The 12,877-nt window shown below is 41.0% G+C and overlaps 1 pseudogene; it reads left to right on the top strand.

Moving 5' to 3' along the window:
- The first annotated feature begins 1,165 nt into the window (after nucleotides 1-1,165).
- Nucleotides 1,166-12,317, top strand: LOC139370112 (zinc finger protein 773-like; annotated as a pseudogene).
- Nucleotides 12,318-12,877: the final 560 nt, after the last annotated feature.

The raw sequence follows: 12,877 nt of genomic DNA, 5'->3' as shown, positions 1-12,877 counted from the left end.
AAAAGGTGTCTGAATATTTTCTGAAGGCACTGAACAAACATTGAATATTGAACTCACTTTCAAAAAGCTCCCTGAGGAAGAAAGGATTCCCAGAATATATTTTAGATGTTCTGTCTTCAGGATGTTCTGGGTTGATGGCTGTTTGAGAGGGAGGGACAGTTGAGTGAGCTGGGGCCTTTTATTGCCCTTCCTCTGGGAGCCTGACAGCTTGTGACATGATGAGAGAGAGTGAGAGAGGGTCATAAGATATTTTGTGCTATAAACTTACTTCTATTTGAAGAGGTTTTTGACCATTCAGGGACCTAATCTCAAACACTCATGAAAACAACATGACAATATCTAATATATCTATGTTTATTTTTTCAAGGTTTCTGATTTGTCCCTGTTTTTTCTGGTTTTTCGCTCTCAAAATCACACTGTTAGTAGACAAACAACAACATTAGATGTTCTCAACAATAATTAAACCACATCAGGAGACCACTTTTGAAGTCTGAGAAAAATAGAAAAACAAATCTTAGATATTTTAATTTTTGGGGTGAAGATAACAACAACTTGCAAGCAGTTGGTTCAGAATAACTATGGCAAAAAATGAATACAAATTATACCACCACCCAAAAGGGCACTTCAGAGACTGTAAGAGCAAAGGGGCATGTCCTCTACAAAGGTAGAGTCCTGTCTGTCCACGTCCTATCTGTCCTTAAACAAAGTGGGCACTACTTCATGAGGCAACACCAACACTCACCTAAATAGTCCATATGCCACTGGGTGAGAGAAGTTTTCATTATTTTTGGGCAGCATTATGTGAGGTGTTATTATGTGTTCTTACCGATGAGCCTTGGTCAATTGAGCTTGAAATATGCCACCCTCTTCAATCTGTCACCTAATCCTGTCTAATGGGCAGGTCAGGCCTGGAGGAAAGTATTGGCTGTAGGAAGGAAGAGAACACATAACATCTGGTTGTTTTTAAATGACTTCTTATAACATTGCTTGCCAGAATAGACGTTGTAATGGATCCCTCCCCCCCCCCAGTCTGCGTTACCCACTCCAGTCAGCAGGCGGCGATGTGAGTCTTTCAGGTGATGCTTCTTGCGTGACGTATAATCTAGTGGACGGAACAGTAGGCTTCTTCAACAGCGACAAAAGGCTTTCTGATTCAGCCATCGCGGTGGTTTGCTAGCAAACATAAAACTGAAACGTTTAAGATCTTTAGACCAATCTTGTGTATATTAATCTTAGTGTTTAGAACATCATTCTGTTTACCTATCTACTCGTTCATTTAAACGCAATTTGCTTGTTAAATTAGCAAATGTGTTACATTGGTTCTGCACTAGGCTAATCTCCCGGAGCATTTTTTATTTTTTATTTATTTCACCTTTATTTAACCAGGTAGACTAGTTGAGAACAAGTTCTCTTTTACAACTGCGAACTGGCATGAGCTCACTAAACTTGAAGGAGAAAGAAGCTCTGATGAAAGGAGAGGAAGAAGCTTTCAGGATGAAAAAGGAGGAAGAGGAGGCTATCACATTGAAAGAAGAAGAGGATGATATTACAGTGAAAGAGGAAGATGGGAAAGAGGTTGTCAGCGTGGAGGAGGAGGAGGTAGAAGCTTTCAGAATCAAAGAGGAGGAAGATGCCATAACATTGAAAGAAGAGAATGTAGAGAAAGAAGAGGAAGACCCTTTTAGAGCAAAAGAGGAAGAGGAGGCTATCTCAATAAAACAGGAGGAAGAAAACGTTTTGGGAGTGAAAGAGGAGGAGACTGAATACCCGATTAACACCAGTGAGTATTGTACTCTCTTAAACAGGGGCACAAACTATGCAGTTCTTGAACTAATGTGTGGTTTTAAAGTGGCATTCTACTGAAGTTCTACACTTGAATATGTTGTTCTGTACTGTAGGAATTGTTTATTAAGGTACATATATTTTTGGGACTTTTAAATGAGATATATTGAATTCTCTGGGTGGTCTATGTTAAAGTACACTTCATCTAAAAATAATAGGCTTTTAAAATTCAATATAGGTGCATAATTTCTACTTAAAGGCACGACCCTTTAACATTTGCAACACAAACAGTATTTTACAAAATCATGATGAAAGTTTTAGGCCTTTTTAGACATATTCAGCCTCTTGTAAGACTCTGTGATTGGAATAGTAGATCATAAGTTTACCATCTGTTTGATGTTCTCGTTCACACAGGAGAAAGACATGACTATGGTGGATCCTCTGGGGAGCCTCAACAACATCCTGATGCTGACGAGGCAGAGAAGAGTCTCTCCAGATCAAATCACCAGATGGTACAGCTTGGTCTGGTCTAGCATACAGCTTGCTCTATCGGGGTCTGGGCTGGGTTTCTGTAAAGCACTTTATGACAACCGTGACATCAGCATCCATAATGACATGTGTCTGTGTCCCATCTTTATGGTTACCAGGACAACGCTAGCCCTTCCTCCCTCCCAGAGTCCCCATGTCATGCCTCTCCCAGTAGCACCTTACTGCTGGGTATGAAGAGGTTGTCTGTGCTGCTGGTGGACTGCAGGAAAACAATAGGGCTGAGTGGAACTGTGAGAGGAGGAGAAGAGAAGAAAGGATCAGATTTGACACATCAAAGTAAGTGCTGTAGTTTAGTTTGAACAAATACAATAGATCTGCCCACCGGTATCTGTTACCAGGACAACCAGCAGAGTTCTGTTAGGATATGGATGTTATGAATATCATAACACTGAAAAAGGATTCTGCCAATGAAAAGAGAGAAACCAATAGACCATATAAAACCTTGATAAAAGTTAGCTTTAGAGAGAAACCAATTGACCATATAAAACCTTGATGAAAGTTAGCTTTAGAGAGAAAGTTTCAAGATGATCCGAAGTAAGGTGCTTGTTTTACAAACATGTTTCCTTAAATCATGATGATAAAAACATTATAGATGTTACATTGCCTGTCCCAGTCAACCCCCCCCCCCTATCTTTACAAGACTCTAGAACACATAAACTAAACTCAAGACACTTCAATGTGGTCTGTATTGCTTCATTAACATCTGATCTACAACAAATATATAGTTTAAAACCAACTCTGTAAGCCTTGAAATATTTATAAATGAAAAGCATTTTTTGTGAGACTTGGCCTCCGTCAAATATATATTTTAAAACAAGCTTCTTTTTTTTGTCTTGGCCTCCGTCTCTAATGGACAAAATGTACTCAATTTCCTACTTTATCAACATACAGACCTTAAAGAACATGGTTTAATATATATACTATATAGACCTTAAAGAACATGGTTTAATATATATATATATACTATATAGACCTTAACAGAACATGGTTTAATATATATATACTATATAGACCTTAAAGAACATGGTTTCATTTGGAAATTACTAACATTTTTGACATCAGTGTGTTGCTTACAGTTTAGTTTCCTCCACTGTCCCCATACTGGGCTCAAACTAGTGATCCTCTGCTTCTCAACACATGTGACCGCTCTCCTTGCCAATGAACCGATGGAGCGATACAACGTCTGTGACGTTTCAAGCTGTGGAGTTTACGGCACGTTCTGACCTCCGTTACGTTATGTTCAGGTTGACTTTCCCACAGAATATATATGAACGCTGCCCACCATCACTCACATTACTGTTGTTTACACAACCGGGGAAAAAGCCTTTTGGACCTAGACTTGGCGCTCTGGTACCGCTTGCCGTGCAGTAAAAGAGAGAACAGTCTTTGACTCGGGTGGCTGAAGTCTTTAACAATTTTTTAGGGCCTTCCTCTGACACCACCTTGTGGTGGTGTCAGAGGAAGGCCCTAAAAAATTGTCAAAGAAATTGTCAAAGACTTCAAAGACTGTTCTCTCTTTTACTGCACGGCAAGCGGTCCTAGATAGCAGATTGCTTGGCCCCAGTGATGTACTGGGCTGTACTCAACTACCCTCTGTAGTTCCTTGCGGTCGGAGGTCAAGCAGTTGCCATACCAGATGCAACCAGTCAGTCATACTCTCGATGGTGCAGTTGTTGAACCTTTTGAGGATCTGATGGACCCATGCCAAATCTTTTCAGTCTCCTGAGGGGGAATAGGCTTTGTCATGCCCTTCACAACTTTCTTTGTGTCTGGACCATATTAGTTTGTTGGTGATGTGGACCTCAAGGAACTTGAAGCTCTCAACCTCTTCCACTGCAGCCCGTCGATGAGAGTGGGGGCTCGGTCCTCCTTTTCCTGTAGTCCACAATCATCTACTTTTGTCTTGATCACGATCACGGTTGTTGTCCTGGCACTACACGACCAAGTCTCTGACCTCCTCCCTATAGGCTGTCTCATCGTTGTCAGTGATCAGGCTACCACTGTTGTCATCGGCTAACTTAATGATGGTGTTGGAGTCGTGCCTGGCCGTGCAGTCATGAGTGAACAGGGAGTACACACCCCTGAGTGGCCCCCGTGTTGAGGATCAGCATGGCTAATGTGTTGTTACCTACTCTTACCACCTGGGGGCGGCCCGTCAGGAAGTCCAGGATCCAGTTGCAGAGGGGGGTGTTTAGTCCCAGGGTCCTTAGCTCAGTGATGAGCTTTGAGGCACAATGGTGTTGAACGCTGAGCTGTAGTCAATGAACAGCATTCTCACATTAGTGAGGAGTGCAATAGAGATGGCATCATCTGTTGGGGCGGTTTGAAAATTGGAGTGGGTCTTGGGTTACTGGGATAATGGTGTTGATGTGAGCCATGACCAGCCTTTCAAAGCACTTCATGGCTACAGACGTGAGTGCTACGGGTCGGTAGTAATTTAGGTAATTTAGGTAGTTAGTGTTCATGAACACAGGAACTATGATGGTCTTTATTTTACCTTTATTTAACTAGGCAAGTCAGTTAAGAACAAATTCTTATTTTCAATGACGGCCATTGGGTTAACTGCCTGTTCAGGGGCAGAGCGACAGATTTATACCTTGTCAGCTCGGGGATTTGAACTTGCAACCTTCCGGTTACTAGTCCAACGCTCTAACCACTAGGCTACCCTGCCGTCTGCTTGAAACATGTTGGTATTACAGACTCGGTCAGGGACAAGTTGAAAATGTCAGTGAAGACACTTGCTAGTTGGTCAGCGCATGCTTGGAGTACACGCCCGGGGAATCCATCTGGCCCTGCTGCCTTGGGAATGTTGACCCGGAACAGCTGATGCTCTCATGCATGCTTCAGTGTTACTTACCTCGAGGCGAGCATAGAAGTAATTTAGCTCATCTGGTAGGCTCGTGTCACTGGGCAGCTCATGGCTGTGCTTCTCTTTGTAGTCTGTATAGTTTACAAACCCTGCAAATATTCGACGAACCTCGTAGCCGGCTGGTGTAGTACGATTCGATCTTAGTCCTGTATTGACTCTTTGCCTGTTTGATGGTTCGTTGGAGGGCATAGCGGGATTTCTGATAAGCTTCCCGGATTAGAGTCCCGCTCCTTGAAAGCGGCAGCTCTACCCTTTATCTCAGTGGGGATGTTGCCTGTAATCCATGACTTCTGGTTGGGGTATGTACGTACAGTCACTGTGGGGACGAGAGGTCGACCGATTTATGATTTTTCAACTCCGATTTATTGGAGACCAAAAAAAGCCGATACGATTAATCGACATATTTATATATATACAGTGCCTTGCGAAAGTATTCGGCCCCCTTGAACTTTGCGACCTTTTGCCACATTTCAGGCTTCAAACATAAAGATATAAAACTGTATTTTTTTGTGAAGAATCAACAACAAGTGGGACACAATCATGAAGTGGAACGACATTTATTGGATATTTCAAACTTTTTTAACAAATCAAAAACTGAAAAATTGGGCGTGCAAAATTATTCAGCCCCTTTACTTTCAGTGCAGCAAACTCTCTCCAGAAGTTCAGTGAGGATCTCTGAATGATCCAATGTTGACCTAAATGACTAATGATGATAAATACAATCCACCTGTGTGTAATCAAGTCTGTGATAAGTCTGTGATAAATGAACAGGCACTGCATTGATTATATGCAACGCAGGACAAGCTAGTTAACCTAGTAATATCATTCACCATGTGTACGTTAACTAGTGATTATGTGAAGATTGATTGGTTTCTTTAAGATACGTTTAATGCTAGCTAGCAACTTACCGTGGCTCAGTGCAGCCTCGAGGTCCTTTTGACGCTGCACTCTCGTAACAGGAAGTCAGCCTGCCGTAACAGGAAGTCAGCCTGCCGTAACAGGAAGTCAGCCTGCCGTAACAGGAAGTCAGCCTGCCGTAACAGGTGTTCAGCCTGCCACGCAGTTTCCTCGTAGATTGCAATGTAATCGGCCATAATCGGTGTCCAAAAAGGCAGATTACTGATTGTTATGAACTTGAAATCGGCCCTAATTTATCAGTCGATTAATTGGTCTTTTAGTCGGTCGACCTTTAGTATGTAAAGGTGGTCTAGAGGTTTTTTTTACCTCTGGTTGCACATTTTACATGCTGATAGAAATGAGGTAAAACGGATTAGAGTTTCCTGCATTAAAGTCCCCGGCCACTAGGAGCGCCGCCTCTGGATGAGTGTTTTCCTGTTTGCTTATGGACATATTTTTATTTAACCTTTATTTAACTAGGAAAGTCAGTTAACTTGTTATGGCTGCTATCCCGCTACCGGTGAAAATAGAGGGCGCCAAATTCAAACCACAGAAATCTCATAATTACAATTCCATAAAACATACATGTGTTTTATATAATTTTAAAGTTAATCTTGTTGTTAATCCCACCAAAGTGTCCGATTTCAAATAGGCTTTTCAGCGAAAGCACTACAAACGATTATGTTAGGTCTCCACCAAACCACAATAAGCACAGCCATTTTCCAGCGAAATATAGCAGTCACAAAAAGCAGAAATAGAGATAAAATTAATCACTAACCTTTGATGATCTTCATCAGATGACACTCATAGGACTTCATGTGACACAATACATGTATGTTTTGTTTGATAAAGTTCATCTTTATATAAAAAAATCTGAGGTTACATTGGCGCGTTACATTCACTAGTTCCAGAAACATCCAGTGATTTTGCAGAGAGCCACATCTTTACAACAGAAATACTCATCATAAATGGAGACGATAATACAAGTTATACACATGGAATTATAGATATACCTCTCCTTAATTCAACCGCTGTGTCAGATTTTTTTTTTAAACATAACGAAAAAGCAACCCATGCAATAATCTGAGACGGAGCTCAGAACAGTAGCCAAATTAGCCTCCATGTTGGAGTCAACAGAAACCAGAAAATACATGATAAATGTTTCCTTACCTTTGATGAACTTCATCAGAATGCAGTCCTAGGAATCCCAGGTCCACAATAAATGCTTGATTTGTTTGAAAATGTCCCTTATTTATGTCCAATTCGCTACTTTGGTTAGCGCGTTTGGTAAACAATTTCAAAGTCGCAAAGCGCGTCCGCTATAACGTGACGAAATGTCCAAAGGTTCCGTAACAGTCAGTAGAAACATGTCAAACGATGTACTGAACAATCTTTAGAATGTTGTTTACATATATCTTGAATAACATTCCAACCGGAGATTTAGAATGACTTCAGATAACCGGTGGAACGCAGGTCCTTCCCATGTGAACGCGCATGGTGAAAGCATGGTCAACTCGTGGCAGTGGTGACTATTTCCTGTGTCATTCGACCCCCCTTCACATTAGAGTCATCAGACAAAGTTCTATTGACTGTTGACATCTAGTGGAAGGCGTAGGAAGTGAAAACTCGTCCATATCTCGCTGTAATTTCAATGAGAGCTTGGTTGAAAATCTGCCACCCCCAGAAAAAATCCAAACAGGAAGTGGAATTTCTCAGGTTTTTGCCTGCAATATGAGTTCTGTTATACTCACAGACATAATTCTAAAGGTTTTAGAAACTTCAGAGTGTTTTCTATCCAACACTAATAATAATATGCATATATTAGCAACTGAGACTGAGGAGCTGGCCGTTTACAATGGGCACCTTTTCATCCAAGCTACTCAATACTGCCCCTGCAGCCATAAAAAGTTAAGATCAAATTCTTATTTACAATGACGGCATACATCGGATGACGCTGGGCCAATTCTGCGTCGCCCTATGGGACTCCCAACAATGGCTGGTTGTGATATCATGACTCGGTGAAACAGTTTTTAATGTCCCGTTGGTAGGATATACGTGATCGTACTTCGTCTTTTATTATGGATTGATTGTACATTGGCTAATAGGACCAATGGTAAAGGTAGATTGCCCTCTTGGCGACGGATCCTTACAAGGCACCCAGACCTCCGTCTCTTTCTCCTGCGATTGACGAGAATGGGGGCCTTGTCGGGCGTCTGAAGTAAATCCTTCCCGTCCGACTCATTGAAGAAAAAGTATTTCTCCAGTACGGGGTGAGTAATCGCTGTCCTGAGATCTCGTAGATGTTTTCGGTTACAAGACACAATGGCAGAAACATTATGTACAAAATAAGTTACAAATAACGCGAAGAAACATACGCAATCGCATAATTGGTTACGGGATCGTAAAACTGAGGCCATCTCCTTCAGCGCCATTCTTCACATATTATCTATAACATCATAAAACACTACTCGACCCATATGATCTATTACATAATAAAACACTAACCCATATGATCTATTACATAATAAAACACTACTCAACCCATATGATCTATTACATAATAAAACACTACTCAACCCATATGATCTATTACATCATAAAACACAACTCAACCCATATGATCTATTACATCATAAAACACTACTCAACCCATATGATCTATTACATAATAAAACACTAACCCATATGATCTATTACATCATAAAACACTACTCAACCCATATGATCTATTACATAATAAAACACTAACCCATATGATCTATTACATCATAAAACACTACTCAACCCATATGATCTATTACATAATAAAACACTACTCAACCCATATGATCTATAACATCATAAAACACTACTCAACCCATATGATCTATTACATCATAAAACACTAACCCATATGATCTATTACATAATAAAACACTACTCAACCCATATGATCTATTACATCATAAAACACTACTCAACCCATATGATCTATTACATCATAAAACACTACTCAACCCATATGATCTATTACATAATAAAACACTAATAATCCATATGACCTATAACATAATAAAAGTCTAATAAAACACATACAAATATCATGTCATAGTGAATTCATGACGTGTGAATGAACAAGCCTTTTCATTCTTTATAATATGGCTATACAGTGGGGAGAACATGGCTGTATATATTTATGACTGAACAAAATATAAACGCAACAATTTCAACGATTTACAGATCATATACGTCAGCCAATGCCAATACATTCATTAGGCCCTGATCTATGGACTTCACATAACTGGGCATAGGCCCACCCACTGGGGAGCCAGGCACAGCCAATCAGAATTAGGCCCTGATCTATAGACTTCACGTGACTGGGCAGGGGCGTAGCAATGGGGGGGCCTGGGAGGGCGTAGCCACACCCACTGACGAGCCAGGCCCAGCCAATCAGAATAAGTTTTTCCCCTCAAAAGGGATTTATGACAGAGAGACATTCTACTTGGTTTCATCAGCTGTCCAGGTGGCTGGTCTCAGTCTCCCGCAGGTGAAGAAGCCTGATGTGGAGGTCCTGGGTGGGTGTGATCTGCGTGATGCCGGTTGGAAGTACTGGCAAATTCTCTAAAACGACATTGGAGGCAGCTTATGGTAGAGGAATTTACAGTACCAGTCAAAAGTTTGGGCACACCAACTCATTCCAGGTGTTTTATTTGTACTCTTTTCTACATTGTAGAATAATAATGAACACAAAATGGAATCATGTAGTAACCAAAAACATGTTAAACAAATAAATATATTTTATAATTTGAGATTCTTAAAATTAGCCACCCTTTGCCTCGATTGCCTCACTTTACATGTTGCGTTTTTGTTCAGTGTAGTTTCTATCAGTTTTAGGAACATCTTTCCAAATATTTCACCTTATTCTTGTGTAATGATAATGCTGTTTAATCAGCTTCTTGATATGCCACACCTGTCAGGTGGATGGATTATCTTGGCAAAGAATACATGTTCAGTAACAGGGATGTAAAATTTGTGTACAATTTTGTGAGAAATAAGCTTTTTGTATGGAACATTTCAGGGATCTTTTATTTCAGCTCATGAAGCCATGGGACCAACACTTTACATGTTGCGTTTATATTTTTGTTCAGTGTAGTTTCTATCAGTTTTAGGAACATATGATGATGTCATAGTGAATTCATGTGAATGTACAAGCCCTTTCAGACTTTATAATATGGCTGTATATAAACTTACTCTATATAGTTACTATCAGTTTTTAGGAACATCTACCCAAAATATTTCACCTTATTTTTTTTTCCTTTAGCCAAAATGTCATGACATCAGTGACAGTCAAGATAGAAAACATTACATAGCGTGCCGAACCCTTTCAACAACGGGGAGATGTTACTGATGTGCTTTCTGTCTTCGACGTAAAAACTAGTTTTGGACTTCTACACAATGTTTTATTGACTTATTTTCGCTTTAAGGAAGTGCGTAGGTCACATCCTGTATCATACAGCTATGAGGGTTATATAATTACAACCACCTGCTTGATAGGAATCCAGCGATGTCTGTGTCATAGAACTGTCTAGTGTTTTGTGTTCTGACTTGTAAAACAGAATGAATAAAATAAGTCATGTAAACATTATCAGTAATTACAAGGAAACTCTACAACATTTGTTTTAAAGTCACACCAAGAATGTTAAAACTGGCCTTAGGTTATTGAGGGATCTGATTAGGATTTACTCTCGTAGCAAGGCCATTTTATCATGTGGAGGTTTCATTCAGGTCTCTATTTTAAAAAACACACTGTCTTTGGCAGGAGAAAGACCAGACCCAGAGGAACCAGAACCAGGGACGTCCAAACCAGCAAGAAGACACCAGTGCTCCCACTGTGGAAAGGGTTGTAACCGGTTATGGGACCTGAAACAACACGAGATAATACACACAGGGGAGAAGCCTTACCACTGCTCCCAGTGTGGAAAGAGTTTTAACCAGAAAGGACACCTGATCCAACATGAGAGAATACACACAGGGAAGAAGCCTTACGACTGCTCCCAGTGTGGAAAGGGTTTTAACCAGAAAAGCTACCTGAAAAAACACGAGAGAATACACACAGAGGAGAGGCCTTACCACTGCTCCCAGTGTGGAAAGAGTTTTACCTACTTGTGTAATCTGAAAACACATGAGAGAATACACACAGGAGAAAAGCTGTACTGCTGCTCCCAGTGTGGAAGGAGTTTTACCCACTTACGTAACCTGAAAACACACGAGAGAATACACACAGGGGAGAAGCCTTACCATTGCTCCCAGTGTGGAAAGAATTTTGCCCACTTAAATAACCTGAAAACACATGAGCAAGTACACACAGGTGATAAGCCATACTGCTGCTCCCAGTGTGGAAAGAGTTTTAACCAGAAAAGCTACCTGAAAAAACACGAGAGAGTACACACAGGAGAAAAGCCTTACCACTGCTCCCAGTGTGGGAAGGGTTGTAACCAGTTAGGTGACCTGAAACGACATGAGAGAATACACACAGGAGAAAAGCTGTACCACTGCTCCCAGTGTGGAAAAGCTTGTAACCACTTAGGTGACCTGAAACGACATGAGAGAATACACACAGGAGAAAATCTGTACTATTGCTCCCAGTGTGGAAAGGGTTGTAACCACTTAGGTGATCTGAAACGACATGAGAGAATACATACAGGAGAAAAGCTGTACCACTGCTCCCAGTGTGGAAAGAGTTTTACCCACTTACGTAACCTGAAAACACATGAGATAATACATACAGGGGAGAAGCCTTACCACTGCTCCCAGTGTGGAAAGCGTTTTATCCACTTATGTAACCTGAAAACACATGAGCAATTACACACAGGGGAGAAGCCTTACCGCTGCTCCCAGTGTGGAAAGAGTTTTAATCAGAAAAGCTACCTTAAAAAACATGAGAGATCACACACAAGAGAGAAGCCTTACCACTGCTCTCAGTGTGGAAAGGGTTGTAACCAGTTAGGGGACCTGAAACGACATGAGAGAATACACACAGGAGAGAAACCGTACCACTGCTCCCGGTGTGGAAAGGGTTTTAACCAGTTAGGGGACCTGAAACGGCATGAGAGAATACACACAGGAGAGAAGCCTTACCGCTGCTCCCAGTGTGGAAGGGGTTTTAACCAGTTAGGGGACCTGAAACGGCATGAGAGAATACACACAGCAGAAAAGCTGTACCACTGCTCCCAGTGTGGAAAGAGTTTTACCCAGTTATTGAACTTGAAAACACATGAGAGAATACACACACAGGGGAGAAGCCTTACCACTCCTCCCAGTGTGGAAATTGTTTTGATCAGTTAGGTAACATGAGAACACATGAGACAAAACACACAGGAGATCAGGATGTAGGCTACTGAACAGTAGGAAAGAGGACAGATTTAGGCTGCTGAACAGTAGGACAAATATATGCCTCTGGGACATCGGAGAGGTGCAAGCCTGATACGTGGTGGAGAGTAGGCTGCAGAGACTCGGGAAATTTGTGTTAGGTATTGACTTTCCAGTGTTTTCTCTACTGCATGTATTTTTATGTAAATAAACTTATCTCAGACTGATTTTGGGGATAATTAAGCACTGGCCCATAGGGATGTGTATCACAGTATCATAGGATATCATAGGGAATCAGGGATGTGTATCATAGTATCGTAGGATATCATAGGGATGTGTATCATAGTATCATAGTATATCATAGTAGTGTCCTGAATGGTCCTATAATGTAAACTTCCCAACAGGAAATACATTCTAAACAAAATCATTTTC

The sequence above is a fragment of the Oncorhynchus clarkii genome, chromosome 17 (genome assembly GCF_045791955.1).
Source record: "Oncorhynchus clarkii lewisi isolate Uvic-CL-2024 chromosome 17, UVic_Ocla_1.0, whole genome shotgun sequence".
Lineage (NCBI taxonomy): Eukaryota > Metazoa > Chordata > Actinopteri > Salmoniformes > Salmonidae > Oncorhynchus > Oncorhynchus clarkii.
The sequence above is the reverse complement of the archived record's forward strand: the minus strand, read 5'-3'. Positions and strand labels throughout refer to the sequence as shown.